The sequence below is a fragment of the Eucalyptus grandis genome, chromosome 8 (genome assembly GCF_016545825.1).
Source record: "Eucalyptus grandis isolate ANBG69807.140 chromosome 8, ASM1654582v1, whole genome shotgun sequence".
NCBI classification, from domain to species: domain Eukaryota; kingdom Viridiplantae; phylum Streptophyta; class Magnoliopsida; order Myrtales; family Myrtaceae; genus Eucalyptus; species Eucalyptus grandis.
The window spans coordinates 1,221,134-1,239,560 of NC_052619.1; positions in this window are offsets into that span (position 1 = coordinate 1,221,134).

The window sequence follows — 18,427 nt, forward strand, 5'->3', positions numbered from 1 at the left end:
TCCTCTCCCCCAACTGAAATTTTATGGGGGGGCACACGAGAAGGAAATTTTGCGCAACGTTGAAAAAGGGGCTGCGAGTACACATTGATGAACCCAGAAGTGCATGGAACGATAAGAGTACCCATTTCAGCAGCTAAAACGAGCGACAACCAATTCAGGACGATAAGTTTACCGGCTCTAATCAATCAGAATGACAAGCTATGTTTTGATGAACCCAGAGGCGCATGGAACTCTACTCAACACAGACTCAAACTCATAGTCAGCAGCCTCACTACCTTCTCTCCGGCGCTCTTAAAAATGGGTTCTTGGTTTTTTAATACGAATGGACCACGAAAAGCACAGATCTAAGTAATCGAATGCAGAGCCACCGGAGATAGAAAGAGACTTACCTGCGGAGAGATGCGAATTGAAGGTGAGTGAGAGAGCGAGCGATGGATGAGGAACTGTGCGAAGAGGGGAGGCTCGTGCAAAACCGAGGAAGTGAAAGAACGGCAATCGAGCGAGGGAAATGAGAGCAAGAGCGGAGGCTCTCGCAACTGAAGCGTAGTTGAACGTCGATTGAGGGAATGAAGGCGGCGGTCCCGCGGGGTTAGGGTTTTATTTTATAAAGGGGCAAAATTGGACTTTTGAAAAGATTTTGAGGGCAGAAAGGGAAACAGACCCACTTTCATTAATTCATGGAGGTAACCTTCTAAAAATACTAAAAGCCCAAAGTAAAAGTCCTTACTTACCTTTGGACTTTTACTTTGGGCTTTCAGCATTGCTGAGGCTAGCATTTGGCCAAATATTGAGCCAAAACCCAAACCAAACGCCTCATTTTTTTCTCAAGGATTCTTGGAGGTTGAAAGCCCCTTGAGAAAACTTAACCAGATGTAAAAATTAAGGAAAAAAAAATTAACGGAGGTTTTAGTAAAGATGTTCAACTAGCAGCATAGACTGAACCAAACAGAACCAAACAGCCATACATACCAATAGAGACAACTACGACAACATTTAGCAAATAACTGAACATAAGGCGAAAAAAAAAAGGAACAGGCTAAAATGCACGTCCACACACTCCTCGAGCAGCATATTACCCATAATCACCATGATGACAGGAGCAATGACACCGTTCAGTGTATTCTGACTTTGCCTATCATGCCCAAAAGCGATTTCTAACAGGAATTAACAAGTAGGCTGAAAGTTAACAACAACATCCATCGGCATGCCACATGCACGTGCAAATTTACAAATAAAATCACTAAGAGAAATTAAGAATTAAGAACATATAGCTTCTTCAAATACCTTCTCCAGTAAGCTTTTGATCTCCACAAGGTGAACTATAACAGGATGATCACGAATTGGTTGTCAATCAGACTTAAGAAGGAGATAAAAGGTAATTGCTTGGCAATAGGCCAGCAGTAGAATCTGCTTCACTTCAAATAGCGTGATCCTCCTATCATTGTGCTTTCCTCTTTTTGACCTTCATAGAATAGAAGACACATGCCGAACAACAAGAAAATACAAGCTGCAAATTCCACATTCAACACAAACCATAGACAGCAAGTAATGAAGAAACAACGCTGCATACAAGCCAAATGGACTTAAAACATTATAGAAACACAGCTGAAACAATAAAAAACATTAAAGACCCAAGCCAAGAAAACTTTAAGGTGAGACACCAAAGCATTCAAACAAAAGCACAACAGAAAATATTGGATAGCTACAACTCATCCCCTTCAGTGAGATCCTTCCTAGGGACCTTCAAAGTGATAGTTGTAAATAAATGAATTTCTGCCAAGAAAACTTGAAGAAATCTTGAAAGAAATCATTCCATGCCAGAGAGATTCAAAAAACAAGTCATCTGTTAGCACACGCCTCTTTGACAGAGATATAAATACCTTGGTTAGAAGCGGATTGATTCTGCTTTCAAGCTCTTCAACTGCATCATTCAGCTCGGACAGCAGTCCCACCAGTTCTGGAGCAGAACTTCAAGAAAAACATTCTATAAAATAAAGAGGCAGGAGCATAAAGTACGTAAACTACATACATTTTCCCATTTTCTGGTAAGTAAAAAATTCAATCAATGCAGGGGAACTTACTTCATACATATTATGTTTCATTTGTTAACTTAAGGAGTAGGATTGGATACGGGAAAATACCATATATTATGAGATCAAGTATGACCAGGAATAAAATCTTTGAATGATGATTATATTACATATTTATTATTAATTTCTATGTAATCCATAACTCCAACCACTTCTTTATTTGCTTGTCTCTCGTAGACAAAATTTTTTTCTCATTCAACATTGTCGCAATTATCGCAAAATCTACGGGGTCTCAATAATCCCACCCGTTTCCTCTTATCATGTGCGGTTGTCTCCATTAGCCTTTACCCCTAACATGTCTTCCTCATCTAGCTTGACAAATTCTTTTCCCAACAAGTGGCTTATGAAAATCCTATGAAATCGAAAAATAGAACATCTCCTCTGAAAGACCACATTACAGGAGGAAAAACATTGTGAGATATACTAGGAGAAATCTACCGAGTGTCTTTCCTTTTTCATTCATGTTTAATGTTTGCTTTCATAAGCAAAATCCAGAGAACCGATTCGTCTTCAAAGCCATAGACAAACAATCTGCAAGCTGTCTAGTAGGTTTTCTAAGCAAGGAAGAAAAATGTTGCCGAGTTCTACTTCTAAACATTTGGCTTGATTGGTTTTTCCTGCCTGAAATTTCAGTGGCTAGTTCTCATGAATCTGAAGGACTGACAATCACCACCCAATGGATAGGAACAGCTAAGATGCACAGTGGAATCACGGACAACAAATTATCCAGTTCTATTAAAAAAGGATTATGTAAATTGCATAAGCTTCCACAGTCTAATTTCAGGAAGCACCATGAAGAATGATGAATAAATATAGTGCATCATTTTAACGTACCATGACCAATTATTAACAAGCATCAGAAGATCCGTCTTTGGAAATCTTTTTTACTTTTGATAGATTAAAAGTCCAACCAAACGGCACCAGGGGATGAAAACCCATACACAAAAAGAACCCAAGAAACTAAAGCCATATAAGAAACAGATTATAGTCAATATCAATTGTACATTCACGGTCAATACATTGGGCCGGTCCATCTAGTTTTCCCATACTGATCTTCCCAGCAAAAGATTAAGCTCTTTCTACTTTCAGTTGTGATTCCTTAACCAATAGCAACACATCAACTGAAGCAGCTCTTAGTTCACTTTAAGAGAGGAAATACCTATATATACGACATCCATTTGCTCCTCCTTTGATGGTACTTTCAATTCATCTTTGACCTCCTCAAGAGCTGTTACAATATCGTTTCCAGTGCCTTTGTGTATGGCAGATTCAAATTTACCTTTTCCTCTAACCATAATTTCCTGCAGAATTTCAAATAAGTTACAATTAAAATAGCACTATTGCTTTGAAACTCCACCTACCTCCAGGGGGATAACATTTCAGAACAACGTTAAAGCCACCGAGTAAACAAGGTTATCAGAAAACACTTTCCCTATAGTTGGTTCCATGGATGGCCTCATCTGGACTAATATCTTTGAGCCCAAAGTCCTTCATTGATAATGATTTTGCTTTCTCCCTCTGCAATCTTAACACCTCTGCCTCTTCCTCTGCTGGAATTTCCTCACTGCTAGAGGTTGCCTATAGTTTGAGTAAAGAATCACAGAATTTAAGCCTGCTCAAAACCAAATATAAAGGGGTTCAGGTTATTAAGAGAAAAACATGATACAAGTAAAATAAACAGTTTGTAGTTTAACAGAGAATCTCCCCTATCAACTTAACGAAGCGTAACAAGGGATGAATTCAGATATCCAACTCAACCTACCTCATCGGTATCAAAGTACTGTCTCTTACTTCTGCCCCGAACAGCCTTCTCATCTACATCTTCTTCCTCATTTTGCATCTTTTCTTCCACCCCACCAATTTTCGCCCGCAGAAACTTTTTCCGTGTTGCAACTACAAACAACACAAACAACAATATGTTAGTTGAACTTTAAAAGTGGCAAGTCAACATCACCAACAAAGGCCAAGCATTTTTCCGCTACATGAAGTCATTACGCTTTTAAGAAGTGGTGAATCATCTTTAGGGGAAAAAACTGAGCCAAGGCAATGGCGTACGAGACATTTTACTCTTTTTATTCACAGGCAAAGAAGAGGATGATGAAGTAAAGAATTGTAAGCAAAACTTCTTGGGTTTGGTAAGGATGATCATGGGCTAATGACCTTGCTCCTATCACCCAATATGCTGAATGGTAGCCCACTATTAATATAGGTCATTCATAGAAGACATAATACAGGTGGAGCTACCAGTTATGAACCACAATGACTTCCCTTCCAGATAAATGTAACCATTCCTATCCATCTAATTATCCTAAAAGAGCATACATGGCAGCATGTGAAATTGATAATAGAAGAGCATAAAGCTATTGGCTGCTTCACCAATACATTTCATTATGGCTGGCTTGGCAAAATAAGAATGTTTTTCCTCTCCATACAAATTCACGAGGAAACTATGAAAAGTTAGCAAAGCTCCCTCAAAATCATTTTCGTGAATCATATTCAAGAAAGATCAAATTCGATCACTTTTCTCTGATGTTATAGCATTTCAAATTCACCCTTAAAGGTTTTACCCTTGCAATGACATGAACAGGCAAACAAGATGTAAAGCAGAGCAAACCAACTCTTGGAGACTGGTTAAAAATTAAATGACTAACTTTTAGGCCAATCTCATCAATAACTGGCACCTAATTCCGATAAAAACCCGAGACTCAACTGTTGAATTATCCTGATTTTTAGGATCTGATTATTAGGAATATTCAATCCTGATTTTTTGGGTCCTAATTATTAGGAAATAGCTGTAATTAATTAGTCAGGAAATGATTTATTAGTATCCCTTGATTTTCGGGATTGTAGCTATATTTTACAGATCTGTTTTTTTTCTAGTTAGTACTTGTAGAAGTCCTATAAATAGCTTTGTAATCCTGGTACAAAAATGTAGAGAATTATCACAATTCTTTTCTCTAAATTCTTCATGGTATCAGAGCATTAGGCTCATTTTTCTGGGATAGTGTTGCAGTGCATCCTTCATTGATGCAATAATCTTCCAATCACAGCCTTCATTGCTGGATTTGTCTTTGTCCTTAACAATTTGATCGCAACTGTCATTGTTGTGATCCCTTTAGCTATATTTTTCCCTCTTCGCTTCTAAACTTGTCCCAATTTTTTCTTTTTCCCTAAAACCTCATTCACTTGCAGCAGCCTTTACTGCTTCTGTTTTCTTTTGCTCTTCCTTTCCAAGTACTTTCTTTGTGCCTGGAATTATCCATGTCTGAGAGAAAATTGATTGGAGATACTTCGGGTCAAAATGAGGAGGCCAACACCAACCATATGACCGGAGATCTACAAAATGTGAGAGCAACTTATAGGCTGAATGAAAAGAATTATCTCAAATGGTCACAATTCGTCAAAACCTATTTGAAGGGTAAAGGAAGACTCAGCCATCTTCTCGGAACAGGTCCAACACCAGAAGATCCCACGTTCAACGCATGGGATGAGGCAGATTCAATGATCATGTCATGGCTTTGGGATTCAATGGATCCGGCCATAAGTGATACATGTATGTTTCTCAAAACTGCAAAGGAGGTTTGGGATTCTATTCGCAGGACTTATTCGAAGGCTTGAGATGCAGCACAAGTATATGAAATCAAGGTAAAGACAAGTGCAACAAAACAAGGGAGCAAAACGGTGACAGAATATGCCAATTCCCTTCAAAATCTATGGCAAGAACTCGATCATTATCGAGTATTTGAGATGAAGTGTGCAGATGATGCTGCAACTCTAAAAACCTTCATTGAAAGGATCGAGTATATGATTTCCTGGCAGGTCTTAATTCTGAATTTGACCAAGTCAGAATTCAGATACTTGGAAAAGAAGAAATCCCTTCTTTGGAAGAGACAATCTCTAATCCGGGCAGAAGAAAGTCGAAGGGGAATAATGCTAGAGCCTCAAGCTGTGGAAGGCTCAGCATTAGTAACTCGCAATGCGTCAACACAAGAAAGAGGAAAGGTGGATGCTTGGAGGTCTACATGGAGGGATAATCGAGACAGTTTGTGGTGTACCTACTGTAAGAAGCCAAGGCATACAAAGGAACGTTGCTGGAAACTGAATGGCAAACTAGCAACCTCAAGCCGAGAGTGGGGAAACAAAGGAGGACAGCCAAGGCCCCAGGCTCATTTAATTGAACAGACCAGCCAGCAAATCAGTCACAGTGAAGGACAGGTGAAAGAATCCTTCAGCAGTGAGGAAATAGAAAGAATTAAAGAGCTTTTAGGGTCTCTTGATCAACCCTCTGGTGCATGTTCCTTAGCACTCTCGGTGTAAGTCTCCATTCTCTTTTAGTTTAAATGCCTCGAAAAACTTTCAAGTGAAGCTTGGATAATAGACTCAGGTGCCACTGATCACATGACTCACACTTCACATTTTTTTAGTACCTACACCCCTTGTCCAAGCAATAGAAAAATAGGGGTGGCAGATGGTTCTTTGGCCACTGTTGCAGGAGTTGGTGATATCTATATTACGCCTGTTCTCACTCTAAAAGATGTCCTCCATGTGCCAAAACTATCAGCCAACCTAGTCTCCATACAAAGGCTCACCAATGACCTCAAATGTTATGCAATTTTTTACCCTACCTACTGTGTTTTTCAGGAACAGGATTCGGAGAGGAAGATTGGACTTGCTAAGGAAAAGAATGGGTTGTACTATCTTGAGACGCCGATGATTTCAAAAAAAGTCATGAACAATTCACCCTTGTCATTTCTTAGTGCCTCAAATAAGGATGTCATTTGGCTTTACCATTTTCGTTTTGGTCATCCGTCTTTTCGTGTCTTAAATATCATGTTTCCTTCTTTGTTTAAAGGATTAGATATGAGTCAATTCCAATGTGATACTTGTGAATTTGCTAAGCACACCCGTGTATCTTTTCCTATAAACAACAAAAGAAGTTCTCATCCTTTTGATTTGATTCACAGTGACATTTGGGGACCTTCCACAATTCCAAATATCTCAAGGGCTCGATGGTTTGTTTCTCTAATCGATGATTGCACTAGGGTCACATGGATATTCTTACTCAAACACAAATCTGATGTAAGTAGTATTGTTCCTAATTTTAATTCTATGGTTCAAAATCAATTTGGAGTTAAAATTAAGAACTTTAGATCAGATAATGCTAGAGACTACTTTAATTAGATCTTGTCAACTTATTTCCAAAAGGAATGGATAATCCATGAGTCATCTTGTGTAAACACACCACAGCAAAATGAGGTGGCTGAAAGGAAAAATGGTCATTTGCTCAACACTACTTGAGCATTGTTGTTTCATGGAAATGTCCCTAAGTCTTATTGGGGGGAAGCTATTCTTACATCTACATACATGATTAATAGATTGCCATCAAGAGTATTAGATTTCAAAAGTCCTATGGCAGTTCTTTCTAGCTTTTATCCCTATTTCAGGACAACAAATAATCTCATACCTAGAGTATTCGGTTGCACCTCTTTTGTACATGTTCATAATCAGCAAAAGGGAAAACTAGATCCTAGAGCAATCAAGTGTGTCTTTCTTAGTTACTCCGCTACACAAAATGGGTATAAATGTTATCATCCTCCTTCTCGAAAGACGTATATATCAGTCGATGTTACATTTGTAGAAAACAAACCTTACTTTCCACAGTCATATCTTCAAGGGGAGAAGTCATTAGTTGAAGATAAAGACTTTGAGGTCCTTAATTTTGACTTACCTCCTAATAATCTTCCAATCCGAGCTCCCACTTCTGATCAACCAATCCCTAATCAATCAACTCTTGACCAATCAGCCTCCAACTCTGATCAACGGGCTCCTCATGAATCAGTTTCTGATGAATCAATTCGTGCTACTTCAATCCCGAACTCACTCTCTACGATTGAGCCTATTCCGGAACAAGAGTCCACTCCCATATCTCCCTGTATTTATGACTATGAGATTTCCTCAAGTATACTCAAGAAAGACAGCTCTTCCAGACCAAACACAAATCCAAGATTCCAATCCGAGTTTTGCAAATGAATTTCCGGTAAGTTCTGACTCTCTTTTGCATAAACAGTCAATTGATATGCCTGAAAATGACTCACATCTTCCCATTGCTGTTAGAAAAGGGACTAGAGAGTGTACAAAGTGACCCTTATATCCACTATCTCACTATGTGTCACTTGACCGCCTATCACCATCTAATAAAAATTTCATTGTGAGTCTAAACACCTTTTCTATTCCAAATACTTTATCTGAGGCATTGTCTAAAGAAGAATGGAGGAATGCAATGAGAGAAGAAATGAATGCACTAGAAAAAAACCAGACTTGGGAGATTGTCGAAAAACCTATAGAAAAGAATCTTGTGGGCTGCAAATGGGTTTTTAGCTTAAAATACAAAGCCAATGGTTCTCTTGAGAGATATAAAGCACGATTGGTGGTAAAGGATTATACACAAAACTTATGGAGTAGATTATCAGGAGACATTTGCTCCGGTGGCAAAAATGAACACTGTGAGAATTCTACTCTCTTTGGCGGCTCATTTTAATTGGCAACTTCAACAGTGAACACTGTGAGAATTCTACTCTCTTTGACGGCTCATTTTAATTGGCAACTTCAACGGTATGATGTGAAGAATGCATTCTTACATGGAGACCTAGAAGAGGAGATCTACATGAGTATTCCACCGGGATTTGAAGGAGAAAAAACAACGAACAAAGCATGTAGATTACGGAAAGCACTATATGGGCTCAAGCAATCACCTAGAGCCTGGTTTGGGAGATTTTCCAGAGTTATGAAAACTTCAGGCTACAAACAAAGCCAAGGTGATCATACCCTCTTCATTAAGCATTCAGCAAGAGGGGGAGTGACAGCACTTCTAGTGTACGTCGATAATATTATTGTCACAGGTGACGATGATGAGGAGAAACAGCAGCTAAAGCAGTGTTTGATTAGAGAGTTTGAAATAAAAGAGCTAGGAAGACTCAAATACTTTCTTGGCATTGAAGTTTCTTACTCTAGATAGGGAATTTTTGTCTCACAACAAAAATATGTGACTGATCTCTTGAAGGAAACTGGAAAGCTTGGTTGTAAACCAGTAGCCACACCTATTGAGCCTAATAAAAAGCTTGGAGATGCAAAGGAAGAACCTACTGTAGATCGAGAAATGTATCAAAAATTGGTTGGAAAACTCATATATTTGGCTCATACTAGACCTACTATTGCCTATTCAGTAAGTGTGATTAGTCAATTTATGCATGACCCAAGAGAATCACACTTACAAGCCGTCAATCGAGTGCTACATTATTTAAAAGGAAGTCCCGGAAAAGGAGTCCTATTCAGAAGAAATCAAAAACTGATGCTGCAAGCTTATACCGATGCTGACTATGCAGGATCCATGGTGGATAGAAGGTCAACATCTGGTTATTGCACATTTCTTGGCGGAAATTTAGTGACTTGGCGGAGTAAAAAACAGAATGTAGTTGCAAGATCAAGTGCTGAATCAGAATTTCGAGCAATGGCCCAAGGAATATATGAGCTATTATGGCTTAAAATCATCATAGAAGACTTGAAAATCAAGTGGGAGGGTCCTATGAAGCTCTATTGTGACAATAAATCAGCAATTAATATTGCTCATAATCCTGTACAGCATGATAGGACGAAGCATATTGAAATTGACAGGCATTTCATCAAAGAAAAGATAGAAGAGGGGTTAATCTGCATGTCCTACATACCTTCCGGAGATCAACTAGCTGATGTGCTAACCAAAGGACTTAATGGTGGGATCTTTCACGAAATAATCTCCAAGCTGGGAATGGAAGACATCTATTCCTCAGCTTGAGGGGGAGTGTTGAATTATCCCGATTTTTAGGATCTGATTATTAGGAATATTCAATCCTTATTTTTTGGGTCCTAATTATTAGGAAATAGCTGTAAATAATTAGTTAGGAAATGATTTATTAGTATCCCTTGATTTGTGGGATTGTAGCTGTATTTTACAGATCTGTTTTTTTCCTAGTTAGTACTTGTAGAAGTCCTATAAATAGCTTTGTAATCCTGGTACAAAAATATAGAGAATTATCACAATTCTTTTCTCTAAATTCTTCATCAACAAAAGTGAATATGCACTTAGACTGCAATTTCAGAGTTCTTCATCTACTAGTAGTAAATGCATTTACTCCCAAGGACTTCATGGCCAACAAGACTTCCAGTTTCTTAACCAGAATTATTGACTGCAGAGCTTATGCCAACTAAGCTTCAGATAGTAAATATTGAGCAGCTATGATAACTTACCCCAGAGAATTAGGAAAACTCTGATGAATTGGCATTGTAGAAAAGGACGACTTCAGTGGGCAGTAGTAGTAACTCAAGAAAAGCAAAATAACATGAGACAATCTTACTTTTCGCAGCAAACCTATTCAAATGAGTGTCATCATCTTCATCCTCCTCTTCATCGTCTTCGTCCTGGATGAAATTCCAAGAAACCATACTCCATGAATTTCTCTTTCCAACAAACAAATATTGGGGAACAACTAACAATTTCGAAGCACCTATATATAAATGGCCAGTAGAATTCCAGAATTTTAAAAGTAATGATCAGTTCATGAGAACATCAGAAAGGAAGTCTCTCATGCACATTAATTTCACAACAGTTCACCAGCTAATATGAAAAATATAAGGAAACCACAAAAGAAATGCCATGTGAAAGGTCACGTCACCACAAAAAGATAACTGTCACAACACCAGTTTGATCCACACAAATGTTCAAAAACAAATCTCATGCAAACATTTATATTATTATCACTAAATTCCTTAAAAACCTTCCCTACCATGCGGTAAACACAATTCAACTCTGCCCAAAACCAAGTTCACTGGATGAACTATACCAAATCGGCATCAAAGGGAACTTATGTACCTCAAAATCAAAGACAGGCTCTTCATTGTCATCATCTGACAACCCCTCTATAAAGCAGCAAACTTTACACTGGCATTTACACAAACAGAAAGCACGCGGCACCAATTAGCAGATACTCAGTCGAGAGAGAGAACTCAATGGCATCTATTTCGTCATCAATGTCTTCCAAGGCCATGTCTTCATCCATAGCCCTCCTCTAAGAGCCCCTCTTCTCCTTCTTCTGATTCCTGGGCCTCTTCCCCATGGTCTTGCTAGCTCAAGTCCTTCAAATCCTTACTGCAGGATAAATGAATGAATCAAAACTTTCAGTGGCAGACCCAATTACAAGTGACTGACAAAACAATGCAGAACTAGAACCAAATGTTAAATATTTAGAGGCCATCATGCATTATCCTACCACTACAAGCATCAGAAACCTATAAGTGAAACTGAACCGACTCTAATTGAATGAAGGGGCCACAAAAATGAGAAACCCACTGTTCGGTGAAGAGAGAGCTGAGGAGGGCACGAAGAAAGATTGAGATTTTGATATCAGAGGAGGCCATATTCGCAAGAAGCCGAAGCTTTTTCCCTGTTAATCTCCCACCTCTACCTACAGCTGCAACAAGCAAGCGGGAAATCTATTTATTTTTGTTATTCACTTTTTCTTTTTTTCGGGTTGTAAGAAAAGTGAAATAAGAGAACCTGTTGGCCTTTTGCCACCTCCAAACATTGGGCCTAAATATGAGAAAGTATAGTGCAGCGCTTTCATGTACCCTGACCAATTATAAACATGCATTGAAGATCTGTCTTTGGTGATCTTTTTTATATTTTGATAGATAAAAAGCTCAACCATAGCGCACAAGCCCGCGGGGGCGGGGGGGGGTGGTGGTGGTGAAAACTCATACACAAAAAGAGCCCAGAAAAAGTAAAGCCACGTACAAAACAGGTCATAGTCAATATCAATTGCATGTTCATGGTCAATACATTGTGCCGGTCTATCTAATTTTGCCATACTGATCTTCCCAGCAAAAGATTAAGCTCCTGCTACTTTCAGTTGAAATTCCATTAACCAATAGCAACACATCAACCCTGGCAGCCTTTAGGTCACTTTCAGAGAGGAAATACCTGCATTCAACATCCATTTCCTCCTCCTTTGACAGTGCATTCAAATCCTTTTTTGACCTCCTCAAAAGCTGTTACAATATTATCTTCAGTGCCTTTGCTTTCGCCAGATTCAAATTTACCTTTTCCTCCAACAATAATTTCCGGTGGAATCATGAATAACTTGCAATTGAAATAGCACTATTACTTCGAAACTCCACCTACCTCTAGGGGGAAAACATTTCAGAACAACTTTTAAAACCACGGAGTAAACAAGGTTGTCAGAAAAGATTACCCCTAAAGTTGGTTCCACAGTGGCCTCATCTGGACTAATATCGTCAAGCCCAAAGTCCTCCATTGATAATGATTTTGCTTTCTCCCTCTGCAATCGTAACACCTCTGCCTCTTCCTCTGCTGGAATTTCTTCATCACTAGAGAGGTTGCCTGTAGTTCGAATAAAGAATCACAGAATATAAGCCCACTCAAAAGCCAAATATGAAGGGTTCAGGTTCTAAGAAAAATACTTTAACAAGTGAAATCACAATCAGTTTGTAGTTTAACAGAGAACCCCTGTATCAACTTAATGAAGCGTAATGAGGGATGAATTCAGATTTCCAATTCAACATACCTCATAGGCATCATAGTACTGTCTCTTACTTCTGACCAAACAGCCTTATTGTCTTCATCTTCTTCCTCCTCATTGTGCATTTCATCTTCCACCCCACCAATTTTCGCCTGCAAAAACTTTTGCTGTCTTGCAACTACAAACAACAATATGGAAATTGAACTTTAAAAGTGGAAGTCAACATCACCGACAAAAACCAAGCATTTTTCCACTACATGAGGTCATTACGCTTTTAAGAAGTGGTGAATCATCATTAGGGGAAAATGAACCTAGGCAATGGCATACAAGATATTTTACTCTCTTTTTCCACAGGCAATGAAGAGGATGAAGAAGTAAGGACTTGAAGGACTTCTTGGGTTTGGTAAGGATGATCATCACTAGGCAAATCACCTTGCTCCTATCACGCAATATGCTGAATGGTAGTCCACCAATAGGTCATTCATAGGAGTCATAATACATGTGGAGCTACCGGTTATGAACCAAAACGACTTCTCTTACAGATAACTGTAACCATTACCATCCATCTAATTATCATAAAAGAGGATAGATGCAGCGTCCCCAGCATGGCAGCATGTGAACTTGATAATACAAGAGCATACTGCTATTGGCTGCTTCACTCGTACATTCTATTATGGCAGGCTTGGCAAAGTCAGCGGATGTTTTTCCTCTCCACACAAATTCATGCGGAGATTATGAAAAGATAGCAGAGCTCCTTGAAAACGTTCCAACATATCATATTCAAGTGAGATCAAATTCCATCACTTTTATTTGATGTTACAACATCACAAATTCATCTGTAAAGGTTTTACCATTGAAATGAAACAAACAGGCAAACAAGAGTGAAACGCAGAGCAAACCAACTCTTCGAGACTGGTTAAAAATTAAACAGCTACTTTTAGGCCAATCTCATCAATAACTAGCACCTATTTCCCATAAAACCAGACTCAACAAAAGTGAACATGCACTTAGACCGCAATTTCAGAGTTCTTCATCTATTAGCAGTTAACACATTTACTCTCAAGGACTTCATGGCCAACAGGACTTCCAGTTTTCTAACCAGAATTATTGACTGCAGAGCTTAAGCCAACTTAGCTTCAGATATTAAATGTTGAGCAGGTATGACAACTTACTCCAGAGAATTAGGAACTCTCTGATGAATTGGCATGTAGAAGAGGACAACTTCAGTGGGTAGTAGTAGTAACTCAAGAAAAGCAAAATAACCTGAGACAATCTCACTTTTCACAGTGTAGAGAAAAGTTACTACGTATTATTCAATAAACTTTAATATATATACATAAAAAATAAACCCTAAAAGTGGTAAAGACTAATTTACCCTTCTTACTCCTAACACTCCCCCTCAAGCTGGAGCATAAATATTAATCATGCCCAGCTTGTTACAAATATGTTCTATCCTCCCATTACCCAAGGACTTAGTAAAGATGTCTGCAAGTTGTTCACTGGTTCGAACATGACTGGGAAGAATTACTCCATTCTGCAACTTCTCTCGAATAAAATGACAATTAACCTCAATGTGTTTTGTTCTATCATGAAACACGGGGTTGGAAGCTATATGCACAGCAGCTTTATTATCGCACCACAAAGTCATGGGTACTAAATTTTTAAAGCCTAACTCAGTCAATAACTGTCGAATCCACACTAATTCACACGTCACTTGTGCCATGGCTCTATATTCGACTCAAAGCATTAGAGCGGGCAACAACACTTTGTTTCTTACTTTTCCATGATACCGATTTCCTCCGACTAAGGTACAATATCCAGTAGTTGATCTTCTATCATCCGGAGACCCACCCCAATCAAAGACGAAAAACCTTCAACTTTATTATGACCATGGTTTTGGTAGAGAATTCCTTTTCCCGAAGCTTTCTTCAAATACCTCAATATCCGAATAACTGCATCCCAGTGAGATGTACGAGGGGAAGACAAAAATTGGCTTACTACACTGACCGGAAAAGCAATGTCTGGTCGAGTAACTGTAAGATAATTCAGCTTACCTACCAGTCTTCTATATCTCTCAGATTATTAAGAATTTCTCCTCCATCAGCAACTAATTTAACCTCTTGTTCCATGGGTGAATCAAGAGGCTTTGATCCCAACATACCTGTCTCTGAGCAAATCCAATACATATTTTATTTGTGACATTTAACAACACCTTTTTGTGATTGTGCCACTTCGATTCCTAAGAAATATTTCAATTTTCCTAAATCCTTAGTTTGAAACTGTTGCTGAAAATAGGCTTTTAGCTCGGCTATACCAACCAAGTCATCTCCCGTGATGATAATATCATCAACATACACAATCAAGAATAATTTGCCTCCCCTCGATTGTTTATAAAAGAAAGAATGATCATCTCCACATCTTGATAGCCCAAAAGACAATACAACCTCAGAAAATCTTCCAAACCATGCTCGTGGAGATTGTTTCAAACCATATAAAGATCTTTTTAATTTGCAAACTAGTCCAGACTCCCCCGAGCAACAAACCCGGAGGTTGCTCCATATAAACTTCCTCATGAAGAGTGCCATTCAAGAAAGCATTCTTAACATCAAGCTGACATAAAGGCCAATTATACGTTGCAGCAAGAGAGATCGTAATACGAACAGAAGTAAGTTTGGCAATGAGAGAAAATGTGTCTAGATAGTCAACCCCATACACCCGAGCATACCCTTTTTGCAACAAGTCTTGCTTTTAAACGAGCAAGAGAACCATCGGGGTTAACTTTTATAGCATACACCCATCGACAACCAATAGCAGTTTTGCCTAGAGGAAGTGGTACTAAGTCCCAAGTTTTATTAATCTCAAGAGCTCGTAATTCTTCTTCCATTGCTGTCCTCCAACCAGAATTTTGTAATGCCTCAAAGGATGAGACTTGGGGATAGGATATTGTTCAACAAAGTAGTTAAAAAGGCTTGAAAAGTAGGAGACACAGAAGAGTGAGAAATAAAATTTGCAATAGAATGTTGAGTACAAGTACGTGTACCTTTGCGATGAGCAATAGGAAGATCAAGATCGATACAAGAGGAGGGACAGCTAATGGCGGATCTCGGAGTGAAGTCGACGTAGTAGTGACATGAGGAGCAGGGGGAGCAGAGTAACATCACGATGACGTCGTGTATAAACCTCGGGAGAGGAGGTGGTTTCTCAGTAGATACCGGGGAAACATTGGGAATAGTAGACCGAATGATGGTCACATACAAGTTTTCATCTAATCAGACACATCAATTGGAACATTATGATAAGGAGTGGATTCAAAAATGAAACATCAGCTGTTACAAAATATTTTTTCAGTAATGGAGAATAACAGCGATATCCCTTTTGAGTGCGGGAATAACCCATAAACATACACTTGAGTGCCTTGGGATCAAGTTTTGATACTCCGGGTCGATGATCACGAACAAAACAGACACAACCAAAGATACGGGGTGGTAAGACAAACAGTGGTTCACTAGGAAGCAAGGTGGAAAAAGGAATACCACCTTGCAGAATAGAAGAAGGCATGCGATTAATGAGATAACATGCAGTTAGAACAAAGCATCGACCAAAAGGTTTTCAGTACCTTCATCTCAAATAACATGGATCTAGTTACTTCCAATAAATGCCTATTCTTCCGTTCAGCAATACCATTCTGTTGTGGGGTATCAGGACAGGAAGATTCATGGATCATACCATGTTGAGTCATAAAATCAGAAAAGGATGTGGAAAATACTCCTTAGCATTATCGGAACGCGTAACTTTAACACGAATGCCAAATTGAGTATAAATTTCAGATATAAATGCACGAAAAATAGAAAATAATTCTGAACGATCTTTCATTAAATATAACCAAGTAACTCCGGGAATAGTCATCGACAAAAGTAACAAAATATCTGAAACCCGAATTGGAAACCACACGACATGGACCCCAAATATCTGAATGAACTAATAAAAATGAGATGCTGATCGTTTAATAACTCGAGGTGTATAACTAACACGATGTAATTTGCCAAGTTGGCATGACTCGCACTCTAGACTAGAAAGAGATTGAAAACTAGAATCTAACTTTGAAGACTACGTAGAGAAGGATGACCAAGACGACAATGGATTTGATGTGGGGACGCAACACTTGTGCAAGCAATCGAAGAAGCATCTTCAAGTACATACAGCCCCCCTTCCTCACGTCCTCTACCAATCGTCTTCTTCGTAGCGATCCTGGAAGACACAAGAATCGGATAAAAGTTACTGAACACCGAAAGTTTTTGGTTAACTTACTAATGTACATTAGGTTAAATGGAAATTGTGGAAGATAAAGCACCGAGGACAAAGGTAATGAAGGACTTGGTTAACTGTGCAATTCCCCTAACATGTGTAGGTGACCCATTGGCTAGAGTAACTATGGATGAAGATGGAGAAAAAGAGGAAAGTATACCTGAAAGACCTGACATGTGATCAGAAGCCCCTGAATCAATGATAAGGACGAGAAGTAGCCGAAAGACATGCAGTAGCATTACTCGTCCGAGCCAAAGTAGCAAGAGAAGAAACAGCTGTGAGATTTGAGACTGTGTGTACCGAGCATATTCCTCACTGCACATAACCACCACCTTGTCTTCGATGACCGTGGAGTAGGGTCAATATTAGACGCCGTATTAGCAAACCGGTGCTGCTGCCCGGTCTCCCATGTAGCTTGTAGCAAAATTTTTGAATATGACCAGGTTTGCCACAAGAATGACAAACTCGTGTATTTCCGAATTATCGTAGATATATGGAATTGTCCATAAGAATGCTGATTACCTTGACCTCTCCCTATTCCAATGCCTCGGCCTCCTCCTCGGACACCACGCCCACTATACCCGCCACGGGTTCCTCCATCACTCCTATAACCACTACCGCCCGAGTCCGGGGACACAAGGGCTGAACTCCCCACCATAGATGTAGTATCCCGAGAGGACTCACGAGATACTCGAAGAACTCGAGCAAATGTATCTCGTGAGTGATGCTATATTCTCTCCTCCAAGAATCCGAGACCTAACATTTTCACATTCGTAACCAAGACATCCTAAGAATCCCATTACAGCCAATTGTTCCCTTTGACGTTGCATTTGTTGAACATCAACTGTAATAGGGAGAACAAAGATTCAACTCCTCATACAATCTCTTAAAGTCTGCAAAGCATTGAGTAATAGAGCGCCCCTTTCTTTCAAATCGATAAAACTCCCGTGATAGCTCATAAATCCGTGACAAATTATCTTGGCGAATACAAAGACATTCAAATACTCCCATAGTTCTCTCGATCTGTATCAATATGAGTTACCATGTCAACTATATTACTCTCCATAGAATTTAGCATTTGACCAAGAATACGTGCATCAACAGCATCTCAAGTTACATGATCTTTGGACTTAGACTTGATTAAATGTCTATGTTGATTCCTATCCGTCAAAGTAAGCTTCACGAATTTCTTCCATTGGTGGAAGTTAGCACTACCTTCGAGCTTCTTATCAGTAAGTCGATTAGACGAAGAGGAAATCACCTCACTCATCACAAGATATTCCTCTCATCGCCCATTTTCCAAATAAGAATAAATAAACTCTGACCTTAACTTCCGTCAAACAACTCAGCCTCAACAATTCAATAACCCAATATTACCACTATCAAATATAGTGACAAAAGCTACCACACAACTTTCAAATCATCAAATAAATAACTGCACTATACCCAAGCAGCAACTTG